Source organism: Leptosomus discolor, chromosome 6, assembly GCF_034619465.1.
Source record: "Leptosomus discolor isolate bLepDis1 chromosome 6, bLepDis1.hap2, whole genome shotgun sequence".
Taxonomy (NCBI): domain Eukaryota; kingdom Metazoa; phylum Chordata; class Aves; order Leptosomiformes; family Leptosomidae; genus Leptosomus; species Leptosomus discolor.
Genome location: NC_141396.1, coordinates 32,799,631 through 32,825,850, shown reverse-complemented (window position 1 = coordinate 32,825,850; position 26,220 = coordinate 32,799,631).

Here is a 26,220-nt window from a genome sequence, read left to right as displayed (position 1 = left end):
GCAGGGCAAGCTATAGACATAAGCAAAGTCTAGAGTTGCCCAGGGCAGGGGACTGCCTTCCCTATCTTCGCTGGGGCATAGAGAATAGCTGTGAGAGCAGCATGCAGGGGTGAGCTGCTAATCCCTGCCTGCCACTGCTCAGGAAGGGCTAGGTCATGCCTGCAGTAATAATTCCTCCTCCCCTCGTACACAGCTGGCAACAGCAAAGTCAACTTTTCTCCTCATGCTGTGGGAGAGGGAGTCTATGTCAACTTGAGGGTGGCAGGGAGGGTTCAATGTCTGGAAGGGGCCAGGAGAGGAAAAAGGGGTCCACAGGAGAAGCTGGGCTGTGGGAAGCCAAAAAGATTCTTTTGTCCTGCTTGCAGCCATATATCTTTTGAAATCTTTATCCTTCTGTGAAAATTCAGTCTGTTCAGAGTATCAAAGAGTCAATAACAAGGTATCTTTCTTCAAGTACCTATGCAGTGTGGAGGGAGAACTACTGAAAATTAAAGAGCTTTATGTTTCTTAGGGAAAGTTCTCTCTGCACTGCAGAATGAAGGTATGATGGCTGCATGTGTTGGGACTCCTAGACCTGAGTTAACCTAGCTAGGGCAGGTAATAGTTATGGTTAAAGACGTGTTGGCACGAATTGTGACATATGCTGGCAACTACAACACAAACCTTCCAGATACCAGCTGCTAGCATAAGTTGGAGTACAAGTAATGCTTGTGCCTTCTTTTTTTTATGGTATAGATGTTATCAGGCAGTGTACCTGTCCGGGTTTGGCTGGGGTAGAATCACAGCCCAGCCGTGCTGGGCAGGCTGTCAGCAGTTTCAAGTCAGCCAGGGCAGCTGACTTGAGTTAGCTACAGGGGTAGCCCACACCATAATGTCATGGTCATTATAAAGGGGGAAGGTTTGCTGAGGAAGGGGAGCTCCCGTGGGGTTCCTGCTGGAGTTTTGGCTGGGGTTTCTCCTCTTCCTACTTCCCCCTCTGGCTTCTTCCTCTCCTGAGGACTGCTCTCTGTTGACTGTGACCACTGCATAGTCATTTGGCTGAGTATAACTTTGTACACCTTTGTTGGTATTGGTGTTGTTTCACCAATGCTATTTTCACTTCAACTCATGGTTGTCCTCTCCAATTCCCCTCCCTGGCTGGTGAGGTGTCATCAGGTGATAGAGCAATTGTTACTGTTTAGTCCTGGATATGGGCTAGACATAGTATCAGAAAGGTTGCCTTCAGTTTCTATCAATTTGTGTAGAAAAAAATTACTGCCAGACCTTACAAGCTTTGCCTGGATATATTGTAAGGTAAAACAAAATCTGCTATCTGGAAGTTAGATGCCAAGGAAAACGGAACATAAGGGACACGTTGTAATTAACTGCAACAGTAATTTATTGAGGAAAGTGATTTGTTGATCACTGCTTTCAGTCTTTAAATAAGAATTTGTTTTCTAAGAGAGGTGCTTTTAATTCAGCTGCATTTTATTGCTTTTGCTGTAGAAATTGCTGAGGAGTGTTTCATGTACTCTCAAGTCAATCTGGTTGTATGATTGCTAGAGTTCTTCTTGCCCTTAAAAATCTTTGGATATCCCTGTGTATCCTGTATGCCTTTGAGTTTACTGCTCTTGCTTGGGTTAAGAATTGTGAACACCGCCTTCTGATGTATTTCTGGCTAAAATTAAAAGATAAAGTATGGCATATGTAATTAGGTATTGTATTCCCTTTTAAGGCTTTTGTTCACTTTCTGTTGGAGTGGCAGGTAAGACATCTCCGAGTTTAAGGAATGAGTTGAACTTCTCAGTTAAAACCGGAACTTTTTCATCTTTCTGCATCATGAATGAAAACTGTTAGGACCAGTTTTTACATCTATGACCTCTTTGATTCCTCAACACTGAACCTGTATTTCCAAAATCTCTTTCTAAAGCAACTAGAGTGGTGGAAATGGATGTCTAGAAAAAAACATACTAATAACTGGCTGATGATGTCATCTATACTGACCAGAGCAATCTGTGATGTTCATGTTGTGAAAAAAATTGAGATGATTTCGCTAGTGGGTTTTTTTTCAATTTCTGTCTCCTGAAGAATGATGCCAGTTGTAGGTTGTGATTAGTATAGGTGATGTATTAATAGGTTATTGGACAAGGATTGCTGTTGCTCAGACCACTTATTTCATATGCACTGTTTCAATTGTGTTATCACTCTAAGGTTTCTTATTGATTATCTTAGAAGCAGTAATTTCCCAACAGATTATAGGAGCCAGTATGTAATGAATGTTTCTGACATTAAAAAAAACTTATTCATGGAAAGTATCTATGTTAGATATTATCTGTTTAAAATATAGATACTATATATCGCATATATATCTGTTTGTCAGCTTGTAATAAATAATTAAAAATATTTTTATCATGTCCTGTCACTCTTACCTGCCCAAATTTGCATAAAATCATATATAAGTTTGTCTCCATATGTTCTAAACAGAATTGAACTTGTTTGAAGTGAAGTATTTTTTTGCTAAGCCAAGAGAAGATTTATTCTTATGAGAATTTCAATTTATTCTTATGAGAAATCGAAATTAAAATTAATTTTTTATTATTTTGTGAAAAGGATCTGTATGGATTTCAGAAAAGAGAAGCCTGCTGTATATTAGTTACTCTATGCAAGCTGGAAGCTGGTGGTACTATTGCATATGGTTTTTGCTGATAGGTGGGTTTGGTTTTTTTTGTTTTTTTTTTTTTTTTTAGGTCACATGGATTGCCTTTTCATGAATTCTTTTTTGAATTTTTGGGTTGAGTGAGCCTGCAGAGGTTTTCAAATCTATGACTGGAAGCTTTTCGAAACAGTTTTCTTCACAGCTGGAAATAACTGTGCAACATTATTGCAAAGTGTTACTGGCAAGGGATTTTGGTCAGTACCAGCATGATTTTCTTCTACTTTTAAAGGTAATTTTTTCACCAGATGGGAGCAGGCTTGTCATTTGAATCTTTCTAGCTCTTTTTAAATTCCAAGGCAGCTGATACACAAACTCAGGGATACACAGCTCACGTGCATTTGGTTTGCTGTTAGAGACTTTCATTTTTAGCCTCTTCTCACCTGTCTCTGTCAGTATCTCCAGGTTCTTGCTGTACCTGATTAGAGAGCATGTTCAAGCTGTTTGGCTGCCTGCGTGCCTGGCACAAGCAGTCGGCCAGTGAAAATGTTTGACTGCCCAGACACTTACAGTAGGTGAAGGTTAATGTACAGTGGACTGTGACCTGAAGTAGTGAACACATCTAACAAAGTGAAAGCAGATGATAATGGAAATGTAATTTAATAGCTGTTCCCTTGTATGACCAATGGATGCTGCTACATCTCCATTGCATGATTAGAGCCCAAAATATTGGGAAGCGTCATGTTCATTGCAGTTTTGCACTGCTGAAGTTCTGAATAGTGAGTGTATTTGGCATAAGGAGGTAGAACAGAGCTGCTGTGTGCATCATGTGCAGCTGTATTATGGAACAATTACACATCACATTGGGGGTTGCACTGGTATCAGCAGTGGCTGTGGTTTAGCAACTGTCTATCTGCTGTTGCCATCCTTGTTCAGCTGTCGTTTTGCTCTCTGTCCCTATGCATCTCCCCAGGTAGGCACTATACCCCAATCCTCTGGGTCCTTTCTGCGTGGTCGCTTGCACAGTTGCTTGAAGCAGAGGTTTGAGGTATGTTTTGGAGAGAGTTTCTGAGACAGAACGGTAAGCACAGGTCTTTTAATTTACCTGTGAAGCACAACTGTTTTGCTATGTATTTTCAAAATGAAGGTGAGGCTGAATGGGTTGGCATTATACTTAGTATATGGACAAATTTCACTTGAAAGCTTGAAAATTCACTCTGCTACATGTCTCATATTGCTCAGTCTCTTACCTCCATTACTGCTTATTAACTATTTTGTTAGTCATAACCAGACAAATAGGCTTCAGGGTACTGAGACCTCAACCATGTGAGGAAATGGTTTTTAGGGTTTTTTTATGTATCAAAAAATATCTCAATGGATTTTCTTATAACAGTCACCATTTAGAAGAGACTAGAATTAGAAGTTGTCATCTAAAAAAAGTCTGCCTTCTCCCTGAGTCATTTGGAATAATTCGGTATAGTAGAAAACACTTTGCAGTTATAATTTCACTCACAAGCAAGACCATATTTATAATCTAGTAGTTCCTGGTGTAGGCTTGCATTTATTTTCATAAAAACAAGAGTTGACAACTAAGCAGGAAGTCCTGTGCTGATAGTGTGGATGGGTGCTTGTAGGTAACCACCTCGATCTGACTTTGCAAATCAGGTTGTGTATCCTACCCACTTTATGAATCTGTTAATGAGCCAAGATAGCTTCAGATACAGCAACATGTAAGTTTTACATAGATTTACATACTATATATATGTTTTATAGCTATAGCTGTAACTGTTTATATACCTGACACTTGTTTGTATAATAAATGTCAAATGTGCTTTAAAGTTATTGAGTGTGTTACAGGTGGTGTGTATGTCAAATATTGCATAAGGTTTGTATTCAACTAGAGGACGTGTAGTGTAGGCTGTTGGTATGCTTTGGACTCTGCTGGAAAAAAAGCATCTGTGATTTATTGTTTGGCCACTGAAATGTCAGTGTCATAGTGCTTTGCTGCTGACCTGTTCTGTTATTGCGCTGTATTTATTACAGTGGTCTAGAGAGGTCACTGGCTTGGGAGGGGCAGGGGCTGGAGGAAATGCCAACACTTAGAAAGCAGCTGGTATCCTTAGGGAGAAATTAATAGGGTAAAAATGTAAAGTCGAGAGGGAGTTCGGATTATATCAGTGAACATGTATACGGGACTTAGACTGCATATCGATTCCATGAAGCAGAAGTGCTGCTTCTTGCCAGTGTACTCTTTCTGGCATCTGTCTTGAAATAGATGGGCTACTTTCTGTGTTACATCATCCCAGTGTTGATACCAGAGGCATAGATGCACCTCTATGTAATCACTGCAAGGTGAAGGTCTGTATTTATGGCTTGTGCTTCCTAAAATGAATGTATTAAAATACACTTTGCTTGAGTTTGCACTGCCTGTGTGAAAGACTAGCATGTACAAAAGTAAACATGAACTTAAGGAAATGTATTTTTACACCTTGGTATTCTGGTGACTTGCGTATTAATAACTAACAACTTGTAAATGCAGTGATGATCTTACTAGTTGTTGACCTGTAAACGTATGGTATCTGAGAAGCAAGATGTTTTAATTTGGACATGTCAAGAGTTGTAAAGGCTGTGAAGGCCAAATTCTGCCTTCATCTATTTGTGAGCAAGATGCTTGCAGAAAACACATTTGCTAAAATCGTAACTGAGATCAGAGTTTGGCCTTGCAGTGAGAGTCACTTAATATTGCTACTGCTCAGTCTTACAGCAGGACACAATCTCTTTTCATTGCTGTGTTAACTCTGCAAGCAAATAAAAGTATTCTTAGTGCTGTTTTTAAAGGTACAAAGTAATTAGTTTTGTCATCACAATGAAAGATTAGAGAAGTTTCTACAGAAAAAGGAGGTATCAATTTTTTTTTTTAGGCGAGCTAGACATTAAACAGGTGAAATGTTTCCTATGTTTATTACTGCAGAATATTGTCATCTCTTTCGACTTTAACACTGTAGATATGTACTGGCTGGCTAGACGAAAAGATAATGTGGAAGAGAGCATTAGTGATCTTGATTACTCTAAAGGGCATTTCTGCATCTGTTGCACACTGAGACTGAGGTATACCTACGTAGGCTGCCTCTAGAATATGAGAGGGAGGAACTAGAATAATGGAATATGACGCTCTCTCATCCTAAAAGTCAGTGAGACTGGATATTTCCCTTCATCCCCCCCTCACTGTGAAGAAAGGTGTCTCCATTCCCACTGCCTTTCTCTGAAGTGGCCTGGATGAAGAGGGAACTTTACCTAAAACTTCAGACAGTCACATAGCTGATCTTTCATTAAACTCAAACTATTGAAATGCAGAGGGAAAGGTGTGAAACTAAACCATACCTCTGCAGCAACCCGCCCAGACTGATCCAAAGCAAGAACTGAGGTGTTTGATGCACTTTGACATTCTGTAACCCTTTGTTATAAATCTCTCTGTTGCATAGATGTCCACCTATATTGAAAAAGGGGGACCAGAGGGCAGTCCTGACACTCCCCTGTTTACAGGTTTCTCACCCTGTCTTAGCAAGTTTTTTAAGCTTTTGTCTTGGTCTTTTTTTTTTTTTTTTTTTTTTTTTTTTAATCAGATCTGAAGAAATTGTTGTTCTCCCCTATGATATTCAAGCCATTTCACTTAAGTTTGGAGAATGGTGGTTTAGGTGAAGGCAGCACTATTCTGTGTTACTGTAAACTGGAGAAGGTGCTATTTTTCCTTAATTTCATCTGAGTGGTGTATCTGTCCAGGTACCTTACTGACTCCTTCTAGCAACTGCAAATGATGTATGCAATAGAAACTGGGTCTCATGTACTTTTAGAAAGGCATAGGGATTTGTAAACACCCCATTTTGCTAGGCATGTGGTGAAGAGTGGACTTGATGCTGTGCATTGTGAATACTGACTCTCATTACATACTTCATAACCTTTGCACCTAAGTTCATGGGATCCTCATTTTCACTGCATTAGAAAGACGGGAGAGTTCTCAGGAGTTGTGGATTAATTACAAAACAACCCTTAAAACAGTAAATCTAACATGAGCCAAGAAATAAATAATCTCTTTGGGCTGCTTGCTCAAGGATCATGTGCTACTTCAGGCATACTTGTAGCTGTTATTAATAATAATCATTATACCACAGCTGTCAGTGATTACAGCAGTATCCACAACCTGAACTTTTCATTCTTGTGACAAGATGTTGAATCTAATTAGAGGAGCTTTTGTTTTGTTTATATTTATCTATTGTGAGAGGAGGTAGAGGAATGAAAAGCAGCATGAATCCATGTGATCCTGGAAAGGCAAACACGAACTCTTCTCCTCTGGATGTTCCACTGGCTTTGGGAGAGCAGCGCTGTGAAACAGGTAGGGACTGGCAAGGTTGTATCCTATGTTAGTCAAAGTCCAGTTTTGTCTTCAAGCTGGTTTTTGTAAACAGCTGTGTCCTGGGTTACAGTGTAAAATGTGCCAAAAGGAAAAAATATTCTATTACCATCTTCAGGAGCTGTTGAGACCAGGTGGGGCGGTGCTCCCTGCCTCCCCCCCTCTGGACTATCTCCTGTTACTGGGCACAACAATGCCTTATCGCCTGACCCATCGATAACTCGCTCCTGGATTATCTCCTGTTAATGGCCCATCAAGGAACTGCCTCACGACTCCCCATCCCATTGTGAGATTCTCCGCCCGGGGAGGGGGGGGAAGGAGCCAAGCAGTCCATGCCAAATAAAAACGGAGATTTTGAACACCCTAGCAGCCTTTCTTCCACTGGATTCCCAGAGGAGCTTTTTCCCCCCACTGGAGTTCCAGAGGACAAGAGCTACCTACCTACCACTGGACCTTCAGAGGAAGACCAGACTCTTTTACCTGATTGCTGCTTCCACAAAACTACATCCATCACTTCAGGAGGACTGCAGCCAGCATCTTATCGGACTGCTACTGCCACCCTAACAGGGTGTCAGGTTGTATTCCTGACTCTGTCAGTGTAAACCAGTGGGTTGTTTGTTTTTCCCTGCCTTGTGTTATATATATATATATTAGTAAAGAACTGTTATTCCTATTCCCCATATCTTTGCCTGAAGGCCCGTTAATTTCAAAATTATAATAGTTTGGAGGGAAGGGGGTTGCACTTTGCATTTCAAGGGAGGCTCCTGCCTTCCTCCACAGACACCTGTCTTTTCAAACCAAGACAAACTGCAATACCAAGTTCCCCAAAACTGCCTTTTAGTGATTTCATACTTTGCATTTAGTATAAAACAGGAGGGGGAGGAGGGTTGGTGTTTATTCATACAGAGGTTTTTGCTGGTTTTCCACCACTGAGCATACTTGAGGCTTAAACTGAGCAAATCTATATGCAGTCCCACACCATAGCACCGACAAAATTCTTTAGGCCAGTCTGCTAATACAGTTCTCATGAACCATCACCACTTTTCTTGATGATGTCCAAACAGCTTATTCACATGTGGGGCCTTTAGCTGGGAGAAGAACAATAATAAAGTACATTAAAAGATGTTTGTTCATTTTTAGTTAGAAAAAAGGTGGAAAGGATGAGAGAGTTAGAAGTATTATGGATTGGCATAAACTCAGCAGGAGCCTCTGGAAGGAAGAGAGGAGGATGTGGATTGAAGAAACTGGAGCCCTGAGGGCAATCCTCTAAAAATATATTAGAATAGTACTGTCAGTAATACTATTCTCAAGACACACGAGTCCCACACTCTCTTAATTGAAAAGTGCCAGGGGTAAGGTGCTCACCTTGAAACTCATTATCTGCTTAAAATAATTTCTTTCATTTGCTGCTGCTAAGGACTTGTTTTAAAATGAAGTAAGAGTTAGAGCCTGAAATAGCACTTTCTTGTTCTGAGAGTTCTCTCAAAGGCAATGGTGGAGTCCAGCTAATAAGGCCTGGTTTATTTAGGACCTCTATGTATGATTTATTAAATGTTTAGTGCCTTTGAGTTTGATAGCATTCCTCCTTTTGCCCCAAAATAATGCAATACGGGAGGTTTAACCATAAATCTAGTCTGAACTACCTCTCTATATGATATGCATGTGTGTATGTGTTTATCATTATATGAAAGCAAATCACATCCTGGGCTGCATGAAAAGAAGTGTGGCCAGCAGGCTGAAGGAGGGGATTCTCCCCCTCTGCTCTACTCTGGTGAGACCTGCAGTGCTGCATCCAGCTCTGGAGCCTCCAGCTCAAGAAAAACATAGATCTACTTGAGCGAGTCCAGAGGAGGGCCACGAATTTTGCTCAGGGGGCTGGAGCACCTCCCCTATGAAGACAGGCTGAGAGAGTTGGGGTTGTCCAGCCTGGAGAAGAGAAGGCTCCGGGGAGACCTTCTAGTGGCCTTCCAGTACCTAAAGGGGGCCTGCAGGAAAGGTGCTGCCCAACAGGCAGGGACTCTTGGATCAGGGATGGTAGTGATAGAATGAAGGGTAATGGCTTTAAACTGAAAGAGTGGAGAGTTAGATTAGTTATTAGGAAGAAATTCTTTACTGTGAGGGTGGTGAGGCACTGGAAGAGGTTGCCCAGAGAAGCTGTGGCTGCCCCCTCCTTGGCAGTGCTCAAGGCCAGGTTGGATGGGGCTTTGAGCAACCTGGTCTAGTGGGAGGTGTCCTTGCCCATGGCAGGGGGCTTGGAACTAGATCACCTTTAAGGTCCCTTCCAACCCAAACCATTCTACGATTCAATGTGTATTTGGGCACTGCTGTGGTTCAGGGGCCTGCTTTAGAGACCTTCTCCTGAAGTGGCTGCGGTCTAACTAAAGAAAGGAAATGGTAAGAAAACTATAATTTCTCAGAACAGACTGGGAACAGAAGCGTAAAAAATTCAATGACTTATGTAGTCACATGCAGAATCTTACACACAAATTTTATTGAATATGATTATTGATTACTATATTTTTCCTGAATATTATAAAATGAGAGGATTTATGCTATGATTAGGAATCTGATATCCTGTCCTTAAAATTCAGTGCAAATAGTTGAAAAACTAGAGAGAAAAAAAAAAAAGGACAATTTACTAACAGGACAGAAATAAGCTCTTTTCTGTCAGTTGAAAGCTGAACCCCAGGGGACATAGTGATTATTCTTGAGTAATTCATATCAGTCTGTTGCAGAGGAGGCGAGAAGGAGAAATTGAAGACTGGGAGGGGCAGCAGGGTGTTACAGCATTAAGGGCTACTTTACTTATCTCCAGGGCTCATATTTAATCCAGAATTCAGTTCAGCAGTTTACAAAATCAATGTCTCTGTTCCCAATTCACCTTCAGAATCTTAGGCTTATCTTCATCAATCCTGTGATTCAGGAATAAGGCAGCCATATGTGTCTGGAGACACCCACCCATAGCACAAACAGGGTATCACTCTAATTTCTTCTGGGATCTATTTGCATAGTTATCTTAGTCACACAAAACAGGAGCTGAGCGAGCCATAAGTAAGGGACCCTTCTCCAACTCTGCAGCTTCCCTGCACTGCTAGGAGTAGCAGCACTCACCTAACAGGTTGCTATTGAGAGTGGCAAAGTAATTGGCTTGCTCAAACTGATAAATACTTCGTGCTTCCTGAGCTGTGCAGTAGCAACAGGAATTAGTCTTGCATTTCTTTGCCTTCCTTTGCCTTCCCTTCAGACTTGCCAGAATGCCTGCTCCAGCAAAAGCAGTGGATGGTGAGGCAGGGCCACTCTGTGCTTGGTGGGGGGATCAAAACTTGACAGCACCCAGCCGTGAGCTCAGCAAGGACACCCTGTGGCATCCAGTGACTGTGGCAAACCAGTGTGTTCATTTTTGATCGTTTCTTTTACATCCCTATTGCTTATGCAGGGAGATTGACAGCAGCACTCAAAAGTTGAAGCAAATGGAGTGGCTTGCTGTTCCCTTTAGCTTTTTCCATGTTTCATTTCAGTATTTAAATTGCAAATCCAAAGTATGATTTGTTGGGCTTTTTTCCCTATTTGTCTTTTTCTTGGTGGTGTTGAGTGGTGTGAAATAAACAAAAAAATCCTGACTTTTTCTGGGAGGAAGAGGGGTGATGGCTGCTTGATTTCACCTATGGGAGCTCTGCTCCAGACTTCATCAATCCTTAGTCCTATCAGCTGGAGACAGAAGGGACCACACAGCTCTTTTAGGAACATGAAAGTCAGGTAATCCATCATCTGAATACCAGACATTAGGCTGCTGAAAAGAGTTGATTATTGGTCCAGAACTTACTAAATTCAATGGCAATATTTCTTACACCTCAGCGATTCCTAGGTCATGGTCCTCACTGTATCAGCACATCTAGGAACGAAGCCTGTCCCTGACACTGAATTAACAGGTCTCACTCCAATACATTTCTAGAACTCTAAGGTTCATTTCTGCCTAACTCGCTACACTTCTTCATTGTCCTTGTGACTTGTTTGTTGCAGGATGAAGTTATTCTTTGAGGCCACTTTCATGAGCAACTTCAAGCTACACTTACTAAAAGTTACTATTCATGTTCTGTGACTGCTTTACACTTCGAAATCAGTCCTCAGTGTCTTTTGAAGTCTGTTTTTATTCTGTGGGATGTAGAGTTCCATCAGGTAAGTGCTGAAAAAAGTTTCAGGGACTTTGTGTATTCCTTCTTGGAACAAGTGCTCCTTGTAGTTTGCTCTTCTATATTCAGGCTACGTGTTTCTTTAGTTTATATTCTCATCAAAATTTTTTGTGTAGTTTGTTTTGTTTCTCGGGAAAATTACATAATCTAGTTTACTTGAAATATGTAAAGAAGCTTCTACATGCTTACTTCCAAGGGCTAGAAGGTAGGTCACTCTAGGCAGCACTTTCTAGAGCATTGCATATTCAGCAAAGGGTGGCTGTAGCGAGGACTGTCTTTGGTGCTTGCTGGGCTGTGCAGAGAATTAGGGTTTGTCCATAGGGTGTGACAGGTTTTAGCATGAAGGTGCACATGGTGGTATGTTAGCGTGGCAAAGCAGAGTACTGCCTGGGGATAAGAAACCCATCCGAAACGAGCTGCAGACAAGCGATATCCATGCCACTTCTTAACCTAAAAGGTAAAACTTACTAGCTATGCTACCTATGTAAGGGATATGCCAGTGATCAGATATGTAACAGGACTAAACACTGAATAATGGATATGGCTGTGTTGTTGGGTGCATACATATATGTCTTCTGCCTGTGTTTAAAGTGGGCTGCATGCTGGTGTTAGTAGCTGTGGTAGCTCAGTGTTGTGCCGCAGGTAATATGTCTGCATCTCAGCAAGGCTTATGACCGCTGGTACAGTGCCATAGTAATGCAGCCATGTGGCCCCTGGACTGGAGCTGCCTTGCATCAATTAGGAGCACGGAGAGAGGGAGATTGCACATGTCTGCACTGGTCTGAGTATGCACATCCTCCAATTTTCCAAGTTGTGCCCCAAGTATTCACCAGAAAGTGCTATTCTTCAGTCTGCTGTGCTGTCCCTCTAGCTCTGGTGTGGGACCCACTGCTCTTCAGTTCACTTGGAGGTGCCCACAGTAGGAAATGCATTTCCATCCTGTTGCCAGAACACCTCAAGAACACTTAGATTGATATGCTTAGACATTGCTGTGGAGGTATATAAAAAGCCACATGAATTAAATCTGCCCTCACGATGACCTTTATCTGTTTAAAAGAAAAAATATCAACTTAGTTTTAGGAGCATGAAGAAAGCAAGGACAGTGCTATGTACTGTGTCATTGATACTTTGAACAAGGTAATTGCAGTCACTTTACAGTGAAAATAAAAATGACAGAATCATCTTTGTCAGTGACATGGACAGTGGGATGGAGTGCACCCTCAGCAAGCTTGCCGATGACAGCAAGCTGTGTGGTGCGGTTAACATGCTGGAGGGAAGGGAGGCCATCCAAGGGGACCTGAACAGGCTGGAGAGGTGGGCCTGTGCAAACCTCAGGAAGTTCAACAAGGCCAAGGGCAAGGTCCTGCACCTGAGTCGGGGCAATCCCAAGCACAGATACAGGCTGGGCCATGAGTGGGTTGAGAGCAGCCCTGGGGAGAAGGACTTGGGGGTGCTGGTGGATGAAAGACTGAACATGAGCCAGCAAAGTGTGCTCATAGCCCAGAAAGCCAATTGCATCCTGGGCTGCATCAAGAGCAGCGTGGCCAGCAGGTCGAGGGAGGGGATTCTGCCCCTCTGCTCTGCTCTGGTGAGACCCCACCTGCAGTGCTGTGTCCAGCTCTGGAGCCTCCAGCACAAGAAAGACATGGACCTGCTTGAGCGAGTCCAGAGGAGGGCCATGAAGGTGATGAGGGGGCTGGAGCACCTCCCTTACAAGGACAGGCTGAGAGAGTTGGGGTTGTTCAGCCTTGGAGAAGAGAAGGCTCCAGGGAGACCTTTTAGTGGCCTTCCAGTACCTAAAGGGGGCCTACAGGAAAGGTGGGGAGGGACTCTTGATCAGGGAGGGTAGTGATAGGATGAAGGGTAATGGCTTTAAACTGAAAGAGGAGAGACTTAGGTTAGATATTGGGAAGAAATTCTTTACTGTAAGGGGGTGAGGCACTGGAAGAGGTTGCCCAGAGCAGCTGTGGCTGCCCCCTCCCTGGCAGTGTTCAAGGCCAGGTTGGATGGGGCTTTGAGCAACCTGGTCTAGTGGGAGGTGTCCCTGCCCATGGCAGGGGGGTTAGAACTAGATCATCTTTAAGGTCCCTTCCAACCCAAACCATTCTGTGATTCTGTCAATTTATGTTTCAAATTAGAGTAATGATTTTCTTCTGTTAAAGATTAAAAGGTTTGACCAGAGGTATTTATAGTGAACCTCATGTGTCTTTAGCAGAGTAAGAGGAATGTGACTGACATAATTTTCAAATTATATAGTTTAGCTTGGGGCAAGCAGTGTGACAAAGGAAGCTGTAGGGAACTTGCATAGTGAAAACTTATCAATACTTGTGTTCTGTGATGAAGAACAAATATTCATGGAGCTACACATTTTTAACTGCTCATCTCAGGTTCTGGGGGCTGGTGGGCTTGGGCATATCCTATTTGCAGTCTCATGATAAGCAGCTGCTTCCTTGGCAAATTCATTTCTGAAAGTGAGATAATCCAATTTGAATGGAGCCACAAACACCAACTCATTCTGCAAAACAAGACATAAAGGGGGGGAAAGAAAGTTTTTTCTCTGCTTTTTGCTTTGCACTCTTGCCATGATTCAAGGACAGATAAAAATCTTGGCCTTTTTTTTCTCTCCTTCTTGTTTGTGGGCCTTGACAGCTTTGTAAGCTTGGTTATTTTTGCTGGAAGTTACAAACTCACTTCATTCTTCTTGGTATAATTCTTGAACCTGTAAAACTGAGGCTGTGCCAACACACAGGATTTTGATTCTGATTCAGCAAGGAATGTAAGTAAATTTTTGATTTAAAGCATATTTCAAGCCCACCTGTATTTGGCAGAGCTCTCAAGCTACTTGTATTGGGGACTTGCAGTGCCCAAGAGTGTGCAAATCTCTTCATAATATTGAGGATATATGGGCATCTGTGTGCCATACACATCCAGACGTCCATCTCTTATTTATCAGATGCCACATTTGTTCAGCAATTTCACAGTAAATTTTTGAAAGTTTTTCACCTTCACTTTAGAAGAAAAAATGCTTTTGTATTTCACTGTGACTTTCCTCCTAAACCCCTTCTCTATGTTTACATTTTCCCAAATTATCGCAGTATGCTAGAACCTGGATAAATCTTTCTCTGGGCACAGATGTCTCTTAAGAGCTGCCTGAACAGTACGGTGTGCAAACCATGTTGCTGTTTCATCAGCTTCCCTCAGGCCCTGATCCATCAGAGACTAATCAACAGTCACTGAGTTGTCGTGTTTTCTCCTCTCTGCACTTCCATGCAGTGCTGTGCATGAAAGTAAACCAAGGTTTGGGTGAGTCTGAGCCTTGCACGACATGAACTTGGAAGTATCCAGTGGAGCGAGGAACAAGCATGGACGTGGCAGTAAAGAATGGGCCAGAGGCAGTGGGGCTTTCTGGAAGGCAGACAAAAGAAATTCCTTTTTTTTTTTTTTTTTTTTTTTTCCTGAGAGAGAACCTGTACCTAATGGCTCAGAAGGTTGTCTGGCTTCCCAGACAGGCTGCATAGTAGAGGGAGTGGGTGGCAGCTAGCCGGTCTCAGCTGCTTTACACTGAGAACAGAGGAGCACAAGATCAAGGAGCACTGACAAAATACTGAGGCCCAGTCTGGGGAATGCACATGCTGATAAAGTGTTTGAAAAAGTTCATATCTAACACCTAGTTTACTGTGTGAAGAGGGACAGTAACTTCAGCAAGACTTGTCTGAGACAGGCTCTGCCAAGTGACCTGCAGAGATTTTTTCCTCCAGAAATCCATTTTATGGGGGGATAGTCTAGGTTATCATTAGGGCACTGTGCTTATGGGTGCTTCGTCTTTGTGCTGGTAGCCTTGTCAGAGCCTCTGTGGCTCTCATTCCTGAACAACTTCTCTCTCTCTGATTTTAATGGTATAAGCTCTATTCTGTCATAGACACTTTTTTTTTTTTTTAGATTTAGAAAAGTAACGTTTCACCCTCCCTGCAGCTGTGTACAGTATATTTACTATTAGATAACAACATCCTTAAGGCAGGATTCGCCCAAGCCTGGATGCCTTTAAAGTTATATGCCAGCCTCCTCAGAACATGTCTCTACTACGAAAAAGAAATTACCTCAGTAATATGAACCCATGTCTCTACAACAGGAAAATATATTTGTATATACAAGACGAGGAATTGTCTGCCTTAGAAAGAGTGTCACTTCCATATCTAGAAATAGGTTTGTTTTTTATATCTGTAAAGTATTTGTTGGCTGTAATCGATGAATCCTGTCTGGGGACTCCTGCACTGTGAGTGGGCCAGACTTTGTGGTAGTAGAATAGGTCTCTCCTAACTCTAACTTCTATCATTTAAAGGCTTCACATGGATGCTTTTGTAAGTTGTGTAGCAGTGGCAGTCCAAAGGTTAAATGGCTGCCTTTCAGCTTCTGCACAGCAGTTACATGGGATTAGGTTTTCTCAGTGGGTCTCTAGGTACTCATAAATCAGAGAGTTCCCTTGCTATGATTTCTTCCTTTTTCTGTAATCTTTTCAAGGAACCAAGTGACCCCTTCTCACTGGGATAGTGCAGATGATATTTTTCCCTGTAGCAAGCCACAAAACTTTTTTGTTCTGTTGGTAGAAGGTTATTGTTGGGGGCGGGGGGAAATCCAGATGCCATCTCATGAGAGAGAAAGGTGATAACTCACTGCTAGTAGATTTATGACAAGATTTTTGTTATTCTCCATGTTCTGGTCCACATGTCCCTTTGATGCATTTGGCTGAAGACCTCATCCCAGCATTATTTCTTCATTTACTTCCCAAATTTCGTTCTGGAAACACCAGAGTTTCTTTTTGCATAATAAAAAAGAGTTGGGAGTTTATGTGTGTATGGGAAAGAACCTGATAAAAGGGCACAGAATAAAATGTCTGCCTTTAGCCAGCAGTTGGTGTGACTGTTGCATGCTAGGTGGCCTGGCTGCACTTCATTTATTACACTTCTGTGTAAATATTAGCAGATTTAATACTTAGTAGTTCATAGTTATGCTTCTTACAGGACATGTCTCAGTATCTCTCAGTGGGTAGTATTAACACTTAATGCGCTAGACTTAGTCCAACTGGTTTACAAGTGATTTTATGTTCAGCCCATCCCTTCTTCTCAGAGCATTATTAATCTGGTAACAGTGATGTCTATCACACTGGAAAGAGATTCTGAAAGAGAATATTGCTTCCTTGCCAGATATGCCTAGAAGTTAGAACAGAAAGCAGAACTGGATTGGAATTAAGTTTGAGCTTGAGAAAAGTCTTTAAGGCTCTAGGCTGAATGTCTCCGAAGGTAATGGGAGATGTAACATTTAAAATTCAGAGGCTGAGGAAAAGAGGACTGCAACCTGAGAGCTTATCATGGAGGTGGCTGGGGGTACAGGTGTTTCTGTGACTGTGTTTCTGGGATGTGCAGATTTACTCCAGCAGTCTGTGCTGATATTTGACAGTTAAGGCCTGCCTGGAAGTGAGTCTGGCATAGCCTGGGATTGTCCCAGGTTCTGCAAGCTGGAAATTCTCAGATGAAGTGGACTTTTCTTAGGAAAAAGCATGTTTGTCAAGTCTGACGTGTTTCACAGAAATTTGCCAGTTTGACAAAACATATACAGGAATTACTGGGAACACACCTGGCTTGCTGTCCAGAAAATTTGTGCATTGCTCTAGAGTAGAGGCTTCTGGAGTGGTGGTGCTGACTGCTCTTTGAGCACCAGTGGTGGCAAGGTGGCTCTCACTATTTTGATTGCTCTAGAGCTTTCATGATCTAGAGGTGTCACCCTGTGGAATCTGCTCCAGGACTTCCGTGTCCTTGTTCCAGAACAAGGTGGTCCATGCGTAACAGTTGCAAGACCTCTCAGAGGTCCCAGATGTCTACTCTGCTAAAGGCAGATGAGGCTGCACAAATTCAGGTAGGCTTTGTAAATCTGTTGAGCAAGCTGTTTGTCAAGGGGCTGTCATTTTGCATTCAGTGACTAAAAGTTTATGGATTTGGGTGCTAGGAGCAGAGTATAAACTAGAGGGGCCTATGATACCAAAGTACAGGAGAGGTGACAGGACAGCTGTCACAGGTTAGCAGGTTCCTGACAAAGTACAAGATGGGTGTGACCCACCCAGATGTCACCAAGGCTGGAAAGGTAGGGATGTAAGCCAGCGTTTGTCACTTGGTGGAGGAATTGCAAGGCACCTTGACATAACATCTAAGGGCAATACACATTGCCTGGGAATACTTTCTTCTTTAAAAGGAGAGGAAATAATGGGCATGATGGTAAATCATGCCATGTCTCTCCTGGTTTGAGGAAGCACGAGATCACTTAACTGAAATAATTGTCAAGTATCAAAAATAGTATATGACAAGTAATAGATTGCAGAATTAACAATATTTGCTAAAAAATTCATAGATACTGATTCTTCCAAGATTTCTTTATGCTACCTTTGCAGCTAGAGGAAAGAACAAAATAACACCTTCCTGAGAAACAGAGAGAACTATTATTTAAGGGACAAAGATTTGCATGAACCGATCCTTTAGTGTAACAGCACTCCTTTAAAAAGAGGTCACAGCCCTCAGTCTTAAGAATTTAGCAGCTCTCAAGCTGAAAGCTCTGTTAATCCAGAGAATAAAAGAAAGCAGATCAGTTTTATTGAGTTTTAATATAGTAACCTGCTGCCAGGCTAGTAAATTCATCTCAGAAAGGAAGGAACAACAGAATTTGTAAGTGCAATAAAAGATAAGATGTGATCATAAAACACAACATAAAAACATATGTTAATGCATTTTTATTTTTTATTTTCCATTTAGTGTTGTGATTATGCCATAGCTAACAGCAGCCGTTACACAAATCAGTGGCAGACAGGCTGAAATACTATTTCAATTACCCTGCTTACAGCAGCTCACCCCAGCCCAGCTATAAATAACTAGCGGATCCTCCATTGCTCCATGGATTAAGATTAAAGATATGCAAATAATTTAAACCCTCAATTTACACTCCTCCACTGCAGAATGTATTTTGGAGCCATTTGCTTGTCCCCCAAAACAGAGTATGCTGCTGGGAGGCTACCAACAAATGATGCATTAGGCTAATAGTATTTTATGACAAGGTAATGGTAGACTAACCCAAAGTATTGACACTGTCTGTATATGTTGCTTTGTGTTAGATAATTAGGAAATGTGTTTTCTGCTCCTCTAACCTCTTCAGACTCCTGGAGAAATTAGCCAGTCTGTGCCTCTGTGTGACATACTGTCTCCACAGAAAGGAGTTATATTCCACCAACTAGGCTGGAGGGAAGGTTGTTCCTCGAAATTCAAGTATGTTTAATCTGTTTCAGTTAAGATTATAACTAACACAAACATAACTCCTCCGTTCTCTCTCTCTTTCTTTCCCTCTATTTCTGGAGAGTTGGTGCTGTACCCCCAGGACATCCAAATGACACAAGAAGCTAAATTATGCATGGAACGGCATCCCCAGAAGTTTTCTTGTTGTCTGAATATCTCTGGGCTTAAAAAAAAATGGCTTCTGAGATATAGAACAGGAAGAAAACACAAGACATTATGGGAGCTGAGTCAGATGTGAAAGCAGGTCTGTTAAGGTGTGTGCTATGAATGCATTGCTTAGAGAAAGTGCTGACTAATTGACTGAGAGAATATAATTGTCTTCAAGCTACCTACAGAAAACTGAGTAATTCAAAGCAGAATATTGCAGTGTTTACTTTGAGCAGACCAACTCCATTTCAGGTATTTGTCCTTAAATCTAAAGTTAACTTGGGATTTATAGTGATGAACATCTTTTTAAAAACTTAAAGAAGCTCTTTCTCACTAGACAGGTGAAAGAAGAACAACACTATTTTCTTCTAACTCTTCAGATTTTACTGAATACATCAGTGTTAGGGGCTCATATACAGGATGTGTGAGACATGATTTTACTGCCCTTAACTTGACAGGACCGCAGTCTGCATGTTGTATGGGCTAACAGTGCCCTAGCCATCAGAGTCTGCCAAGTTCTTTGATTTTCAGCAAACAGCAAAATATTGATTGAGGCCAAGTAATGGGGTAGCTAACTCCTTTAAGTGCAAAGTCTTGGATTTCAGACTTATTTATCTTGCAATGAATGTCCTTGGATTTAGCTTCTTTTTCTTCTCTCCCAGATGGAAGTGACAGCCAGCATGCTATGCTGTAATTTTTTTCTTTTGTTTTCTGTGACTCAGGGAGTACTTTACAACTTTAACAGGGAGGTTCGATAATAGATTTTTGTTTAACACTAGGGAGTTTAACTGGGATCTTGTTTATAGTCCCTGCAGAAAGGGAAGGACATTGAATCTGAATCTGCCATGTTTTAGATAAATTTTTCAGTCACTGTGCTATGAGGTAAGAGCAGGAGATTGGAAGAAAGCCTTGCTGGGGTGTAAAAAGCAGTAAATTATGAGTTTATGAGCTCTGCTGTACACATGACCTGGGCGGCTTACTTCTCAGGATGTTGTGGTTACACAGAGAGGCGGACATCTAGGACACTTGAAGAACTTAAGTATTCAGTTCCTAGGTAAAATGGGTTAACTCCGACTCTCTGTATATGTTAATTTTGCTCATTCCTGTCTCTCTCTGTACTGCTTTGGTATAATCTGTTGCTGGCAGTTCTGAACTTCTAAATGCTTTGTATATCCTAAAGGAGTTTAGGATGTCTGCACCATTTGTTGGTCCACTGATTAATTAACGCCGCATTTTAATGAAGGTCATTTGCTCAAACTTTTCAGCAGATGTATCTTGTGTATGTGGATACCTTTATTCTTTCTCCTTTTGCAGTGAAGTTGTGCCAATTTACACTGTGTGAGGGTATGACCAGATAAGTGTATGTGTACGCAAGGGGGAAATACAGTGAATAAAGGAAGAAGAAGAAAAATAGCATCATAGAACAGTTTGGACTCTGATTAGTTTCAGTGAATAAAGGAACCCCCTCAGATATAGTACTGCCTCATGGGGCTATGAAATGGTCAAACAGAGATAATCTGCTAGAGGATGTCTGTGACATTTTATTCGTTTCTTGTGAGCATACTTGCCAGAACAATGTATGAGATATTTACAGAGAAGCAGAAGTCGGTTTTCTTTTGTTGGTGTTGTCATGTTTTCACAGTATGACTTCTTCCCCTGTTTTGGATTACAATGTTGAGACATACCATTCATCCTCCTGCTAGAAGTGGTGGTGTATGTAAAGTACAATATGAAGTAAATAGTTCAGGAGTCAGAGGAGGTGTTTGTAACCATGACAAGCAGTGTATCTATGAAGAAAAGAACCAGCATCCTCAGATAGTCTTGAGAGATTTGGGAACTGATGGAGTTCCTGAAGATGACAGGGCAACTTCATAATTGCATAGGTGTGTTGTGTCCTCTGCACTGAAAAAATGCCCCCAAGCTTGATGTTTGTTTAGAAGACACACAGATTTATTTGATTATTAGCCGTGAAAGTGTCATATACACAGATCATTAATCCAAGGCTCTAATCCATTGCCCTGTGATGAGGTAATTTGCTGCAAAGCATAACTGTTAACTTCTGTACTTAAGCCATGAGTATTAACAGCCCTCCAAATGAAGTCCAAAAGTCCTTTTCTGGGCTGCAGCTGGTTTTGTTCTTTAAAAATAGTGCTGTGAAACAGCTACTTTACTTTTGCTCCAAATGAGACTTTAAAATGAAAGGGAATTTGCTTCAAAAATAATGGCAAGAGGTTTGGTTTGGTTTGGGTTGGTTTGGGTTGGGTTGGGTTGGGTTTTTTCACTGTAAATGCAGCCCTGAAGCTTTTGTGGTGGTAGGACCCGGCAGAGTCCAATCTAAAAATATGCTGATCACCTGAAATTCCCAGGGATATAGTGGTGAGTACTAAAAAGTCTGAGCCGTGGTGGAAACTCAGTGCCCTTTTTGGCAGGCTGAGAATTAACTCTGCTTCTGTGGAAAGAAAAGACCACAGCTACTTGCCCCAGGTTCCTCTCCATGGGGGAAGTGAAGCTTTCCCCTGGCTGAAGTAAATCATTGCAGCTCCCAGCAAAGGGATGTAAGAGACATGTACCTGTGTTCTGCTTTTCATGTGCATTAGGTATATGTGGGAAGGAGTCATGCTATCTGCTGTGTAAAAGGCAGGGAGAGAAGTAGTAGTCAGATCTTGCTGTGAGTTTCTAGACAGCTTAAGATTTTAGATGCTTGTAGGAAAGACTTTGTATCACCGCTGAGTATAGTAAAGGAATAATTTCTGTGGTGGGAAAGCTTAGGTGCCAGAGGGCTGTTTCAAAGAAACTGGTCGAACTGCCTTGAACAAAGCCAGGCAAGCCAAGTTCCCTCTCTTCCAGCTCGCACATTGCATTAATCTCTTGTGACGATGCAGTTAAGTGAGGGAATTCTCTTCAGTCACTGAAAAGAGCAGCACAGACAATTACCATGGTGGAAAGTGCAGAGACTTAAGAAGCCTAAGGGGGACTGACAGAGCTTTGCAAAGCACATTTGTTTTCCTACATTTTGTGGGGTTGAAGAGGAGTCAAGAGTTATGAAGTCTCTTGGTTTCTTTTCTAGCTGGGTTTTAAAATTGCATGAAGCAGACTCAATTGATGAAGTTTACCATTACAAAAATGAAGATATGCCGTGTACAAAGAGTCAGGCTTCCTTTCAAAACACCAGCAAGCGGAAGAGGCTGGATACAAAGTGCTTCTTTCTTGTCTGTATTGTAGGGCTTCTTAGCAACTGCTTTTTAAGTGCTCTCTTCCACTTCTAATGGCTGATAATGCTGTTACAGATGGCTCTGTACCAGATGTAGGTAGGCCATTTGAAAACAGTCATCTTTCTGACAGATGTCACTTTGAGTTGATTTAAGGTAATGATGAAGGGTTTTGCATCATTTAATTTCAGAGAAGAAAGGTGTGGTCTGTACCCATCTGAGGGAGTGTTTTGAAAGTCAAAGTGGACAGAGAAGCCACGGTCTGTGCCTGTCTCTGCTTAGGAGAGCAGAGCCTGCTATCCCCAGCATTTCTGACCTGAATGCAAATTCAAAATTCAGTTCCTGCAGGTAGTCTCTATTTGAGCTTATGATTCACTGTTCATTTGCCTGACTGTGCCAACAATCACATTCTCCAGTGTGTTCAGCTGGAGAAAACATGAAATGGGTGTAAATACTGTTGGTGTGAATTCACTAAGATATTCAAGTGACTGTTTCTGCTAGTTTTGTGGCATTCCCTCATTCCCTGTTTGTTGCCATGCGGTCATTTCTCAGCCATTGTTCCTTTGAGGAATATGCCAAGGCTTAAAACATTGTAATTAATGCAAAAGGAAGAATAGGAATAAGCTCATATCACAGGTCAAAAGGAAAGCATTCATTACTCATCTGGTGACTGAAAAAGAGTGTTTAAGTCCTGGCTTCCCCAGCTCCTCATTTTATCTGAGCTGGAAGACCCTCTTTTATTCTGCATATATACCATGAAGGTCTGCTGTCTACTTCTTTCACCACCTGTTTATCCATTGTCTGCTAAGAAGTATGATGCTATCCTTCAGTTTGCGTTTTTCCTCCCTCAAAGTAAGCCAGTAAGGGAGGTTGCAAAGTGGGGATCTTAAAATGTGTGCCAGACAGACATTTCACTTCCAGTTGTGCCTGGCAGGATGTAAGCAGAGACTGTGAGCTTGTAAAATGAGGACCTAAGTGCCCCTTCTATGTCATTAGTACCATTACATTGTTACTTATATTTCCTATGCACTTAGTTTTGAACTGAAAAGCCTGTTTGCTTTTCTTATTTTTCTTACAAGAAACCTGTTGCTCTCCCTCCCCTGCCCAGCTTTGTAAGTAAAAAAAAAAAAAAAAAAAAAAAAGTCTGGACTTTTATTTTATGTTTGAGTTATTTGGCAGGTTCCCTCCTGCTCTAATGAATTACAGTGGTTCCACTTTAGTGAAATTGGTCGCTTCTCTTTGGTATTGTTAGACTTTGGGAGAGCAAGGCCATCTGGTTTAGCTGCTATTTTAGCCTGTTTATTAGCTGACGCTTTTCTCTCTAATTCAAAGAGTGGACAGTTCTGCCGTTGCCTGACCTCTCTTTCTTTCACCTTTGATAACTGAAGTACTATATGCCAGTTCTGCTGTAATACCATATTTCCATAGACATGATTTCCCTGTGGTCAGTGGAAGTTCTTTAACCAGTACAGAGATGGAGAGCTTTTTTATTTTTGATCTGGTCACATCCACTGAAGAAGTTCTCCCAGATCAAAAGATCAGTTAGCAACAGAGGAGTTAGATGCTGATCATCTCCTGTGACAATTGGTGTGGGGGTGGGATTGGATCAGGGAATAGCACTGAAGTCCGAGTTCCAATGAGAACATGTTGCTGCTGGTGAATGCCAACGCAATCAACAAAACCTATCAGATAGACTGGCAAATTATTTACTTTATGAATACCCTTTCCTATGTGGAACAAGTGCTTTACAGTCTGAAGTTACTGTACAGCACAGCGATAAATGTGTTTTCATTATCTGCAACTGTTTAGAATGAATTGAAGGAAACTCAACCACACTGTCAAAAGACAACTGTAAGTGGGTGTGGGGCCTGTGCTAGTTATATTGCTGCTTTCACTGTGCACGTGTCCTCATTCACAGCATATAGATGAGACAGAGATCGCTAAATTCTTCTTTCTCAGCTTACATGCCAAGATGTGATGAAGTGCTTAATTCTGTTCTAGAAGCACAGACATGCCATGGGTAGGTCCAGAAGATGAGATCAAGGTCTGGCTATGTTCCTGTTAGTTAATCTGAAACAAACCAGTGCGTGCTTTTGCCACTTGATCTGCAATTGGATAGCTGAAAAGGATTTGATGAACAAGTGCCTGTAATCATGCTTTTAATTGTGGATATGCATTCTGTGTTATGGCACAGAGTTACAAAGCGTGGTGCTTCTCTGGGAATTCCTCTGTCAAACAATGTCAGGATGAACAACACACTGAATTCTCCTCCAAGGGCTGCAGCATCTGTGGCCATCTGCAGAGGAATCACTGGACTAAGTGGTGGGCTGTTTCTGAGACAGCTTCAGCAAGTTGCAGAAGATTCATTTCCACAAAATCCCTTCCCAAGAGATTTCTCTGAATCTCAGGTGGCTCTGATGTTGTTCCAAAGCGATAAGCATTGTGAAGAGACTCAGCAGGAACAGCCACTGCCTAGTGGAAGAGGGTACAGGGCAGAGGACCTGCAGTGATCACCATATGGTCACACGTTTTGCAACCTGGAAGCATGGGTAGTCATGATTGTAGCTCAGGGGGTCTAAAGGGCTCCTTTTCTGTCATGATAATAGGTACCTGGTTCTTAAAACCTCTCATAGCCCTATGTTTTGATTCCAATGTTAATTTAATCAGACAAGTTTGAGTTGGATGCCCCTAAGCAGATCTGCGTTTAGATCTCTGCATGCCTGGCCTTCCTGCCATGCTGAATTCCTTTGTGAACACTAGTTGCTTTATAAGCAACTACCTGTCTGACTTTGGGTACCCCTCAGAATTTTCACAGCATTAGGATCCATTCCTTTGTGAGAAGGGGTCTCTGGATTTATTATGTTTGAAGCTCAGACTTCAGGAATTTCTCATTTGCGAGTGATACAAAGATGTCACCGTTGCATTTACAGGTTGTTTCAAGCCCTTCATACCAACGAACATGCCTGTACAAGGGCAAAGCAGGCATCTAGAGGAGACTCCACTGTTTGTTCAGGCCAGGTGTGCTAATAGGAAACACAGCTCTGAGTTGAAAGTGTTAGTCTCTGTCGTTCCAGGCACCTTACACCAATATTTTCCTGCCAAAAGTAACACAGGAGAGTGATGCCTAATAACAACTGAACAGTGGCAATGAAAAGGTGCCTTCTGCCTTGTGTTCAGTACAGTGAACAAAGCCTGAGCAACTGTGCTTTTGTGAGAGAAAAGTGAATCAATAACCCGATGAGGACTGTCAAGTAATGCTGTTGTCTGCAGTGCCTTTAATGGTTTTGGTCAATAAACAGCAATTATTTTACAAATATGTGTTGTGTTCACTTCTAAGTCTATCTCCCTGCTTCCTATATTAATTTTTAAAAATGAGAGATATCCTAAGCGCTGGCATTGTATGAGGTCTGTATTTAAAAATTAATTGGTGTATAACAAAAAGCTGCCTTTGCTTTTTCAAAGAGTGCACACATAAAGTACCATGTCTTCTGTAATAAATCTGCCCCTATTTTTTCAATACAAAGTTCATAATAAATAATCTGCAAATTTCCAGAGACATTTCAAAAATACATATTCCTTCTGTCTTTATTTTCTTTGGAGCTTGAAATTTGTCCAAGTCTCACAACATAATTTGCTTCACAAAATTTTAAAGAAAGTAGTCTCCAGACACTTGTACTATAGGAATTTCTCTGTCTAAATAATGTTTATTTCTGCTGTGCTGTAAACTTTAATATATATACCCCTCATTTTAGATTAATTATATAACAATATAAAGATTCTTTTTACTATACTTAACATTTAGGTGCTCAGGGGGTATTTGCTTTTTCCTTTAAATATTAAAAAGAAGTAATGGAGAGGTAGAAGAAAAGGACACTCTTAGTTTATTTAAAATAGAAACCAAGCTCAACATGGGAGGTAGGGCTCTGCCATCTCCAAAGAAAATCAACACGATAGCTTTCAAATATTTAAGTGTGCTACTTACTCAAATGTGCAGGTATGTGTTTTAAAAAAAAAAAAAAGGGCAAGAATTATCTTGTTTCAGATAGTAATCTTCCCACTCAGTCCTCCCAGAGAATCAGCAAGAGCAAAGAAAAGCAAAAGATTATTGACAAAGAGATAATTGGAACATTTTCGAAGGTGCAGAAAAGTGCTATGGGGTGTTTCAAAGCACCTGGGTATCCAGCTTATTTGAGAGTTGGAATATTTCTCCTGTTTTATTTACCTGACTTTACTGAAGGAAAATATTCTGATAATTGCCATTGAAATTTTTCGCTAAATGAATTTTCTCCTGCAAAACTTCTTG